Below are 2,629 nucleotides of genomic sequence, written 5' to 3' on the forward strand. Positions count from 1 at the left end.
TCATTGCCAAGGATTCTAAAATGGCTGGGCACCCAGCAAAACTTGACAGATTTGTGGCACATACACAGGTAGAACAACCAGTCCTCTGAATCTTATGGACAAGGGGTCATGTGCATAGATTGAGATGATGAGTAACAGGTATCAGTAAAAATAATGAGAGAAGAAGAAGGAAATAAATACATACATTTTAAAGTGAAAAAGAGCACAGACAGTTCTGTAGTACGGAGACTGGACTCACGAGGAGGGATATTTGAAAGTGCCTGCAGGTGCAGTAGTAGCATTCTCATCTAGCAATCTTGTGGACCCGAGATCAAATCCTGTGTTGCCAGTGGATGGTATACACAAGGGGTAATTTAGAAGCATAGTAACAGATAGCCCGTCACACCAAGAAAAAACTTTGTAACAAATGGAATTAAACTAAATTATTACTGCCAAACCAGAGAAGGATTTAGAGTCATCAGTTTACACATGAGTACTGGAGGAATGAGTGGAGACATGGTCAATTAAATTAGTTGAGTAGGGGGAATGTCTGATTTTGGTGGGTCAGGAAAACAGAAGAGCAAATATAGGGTTAAGTTATAAGCAATGGAGGAGCAAAAAAGAGCAAAGGTAGGAGCAAAATGGGCAGAAAAGGGAAAAGGTAAGAGATGGGGAAAGGGCAATTGGGAGATGAAGATGAAGAAAAGATGAAGAAAAGGTAGGAAGCAGAGATTGAGGGATAATTAGTTTGGCAAGGGAAAATTGGTGGAAGGGAACATAACATTGGAAGGAGAGAAGGGCACGGCTGTCGAGGGAGAGATGGCATACAGACTCAGATAAAAGCTCTCAACTAGAGAGGAATGGAAGATGCTCGCCAGGGCAGTTTCAAGTAAAAAATAGTCAGGAACTTGCCAGAGGGATGGTATTGGAGCAGAGCACCATAAAAGAAGAGTGGGCATTAGGGACCTACACGTGCCAAAGTCAAAAGGATGGAGAAGGATTTAAGAGGAAAAAAAGCAAAAGCCATCATTAGTGGCTCAGGAGGATACTAAAGATATCAAAGACTGGAAGAGTTAGTTGAGAGCAGGTTAACCATCTTTGCCTCTGGCAGAGATGGTTAACATATAGAGATGAATGAGCCTCTGTCAGCAGAGATGAAACAATGCCATTAACAGCAAGAGAGAATAAGGTGGTGCTGAATACACTGGCGTGTGGAACACCTTCAAACTGAGGAAAAGACGATGGTGTGGAGGAGGCAATTTTGCCCAGAAAGTGTGTTTGGAGAGGAGGAACTTTATAAAGATTAGATCAAAGTGGTCAAAGGAAGAAATATGGGATTCTGCATGGATCCCTTGGGTATGATAGGATTTGCAAATAGAAAGGTAGTTTTAAGAGCATTAGATCAGTTTCAGGAGAAATGTCTGGATGGAGAGAATCCAGGAAAGGGTATTGTTGTATCAAAGCGTCACATGTATATCCAGGGGGAAGCAGAAAGGATCATGGAGAAGGAAGGGGGGATGATGCAGATTACGTGGATTTGGTTGGGGAGGTCTGAGAAACAAATGTTTCCTTATGAGGGGCAGAAGATCAGGGAAGGGGTAGAGGAAGAGGTAGGTGGAGGAGAGGGTGTAGTAGATGAGGTAGAACATTTAGATTGTCTGCTAAAGGTAGAGTGAGGAAAGAGAGGGGTAGGTGTCCATGAGGCAGGCAGTCAGGGTTTATAATGCTTTAGCTTGGGATTCGGATGTAACTGTTAAAAGAGGCAGTGGTGTAGAGTGAAGTAATATTGCACAGAGATGGATAATAAGGCTGTATAGTACTAATAAGAGAGGATGACAAAAGCTTTGGGGGTGGAGGAGATTAAGTAGAGGATGTTGGGAGAGGAGGAGGTTAAGTAATGACCTGGGTGGATGATTTGGACTAGACTGAGGTGATAGCAGGCACTGAGGAGGGGGTAGTAAGAGTAGTGTTCAGAAGAGCCTGGGGTTAGGGAAAGGGGGAATTCAAATCAGTGGGGCTAGTTGATAAAAGGGCAAGCCTCATTGCCCCTAATAAAGGTAAAAAATCTACATTACTGGCCATGGTAAGCCTGGAGTATGTTGGGGAAAGAAATGGCCCACCCCTCAGGATCCCCTTGAGGGGTAAGGGCTAGACAACTAAAAGGGAATGTAGTGCCCATGGCTCCCCTAGGATGGCCACTGGCACAAAGTCCACTTTTTGTCCTTTGAACAAAGCTCTCACAACTTAGGAAGTGGACAATAAAAGCAGTTGGAGAAGAGAAGGAAAAGAAGGGAAGAATAGAAGACCATACAAGCTTACTTAGTAGAAAGCTGAGGACCAAGGTAGGGGTGATCCCTCCAACAACAATTGGCACAGGACTGGGGGGGGGAATGTTAAGAGTGGTAATAAGTAGTATAATAGCACTCACAAGGGTGCTAGGTAACAGTAGTAGTAGCAGTGTTCAGATTCGTGGTCAAGAGAGAGCCTGTGATTAGGGAACCAATCACAGGCTCACCATTGGGGCTGTTTGATAAAGGCACAAAATCTTCATTACTGGCTATGGTAAGCCTGGAGTATGTTGGGGAGAGAAACAAGCCACCCTTAGGGTCCCCTTGAGGGATAAGGGATAGACAACTAAAAGGGAATACTG

This window comes from Penaeus monodon, chromosome 10, assembly GCF_015228065.2.
Source record: "Penaeus monodon isolate SGIC_2016 chromosome 10, NSTDA_Pmon_1, whole genome shotgun sequence".
Classification (NCBI taxonomy): Eukaryota; Metazoa; Arthropoda; class Malacostraca; order Decapoda; family Penaeidae; genus Penaeus; species Penaeus monodon.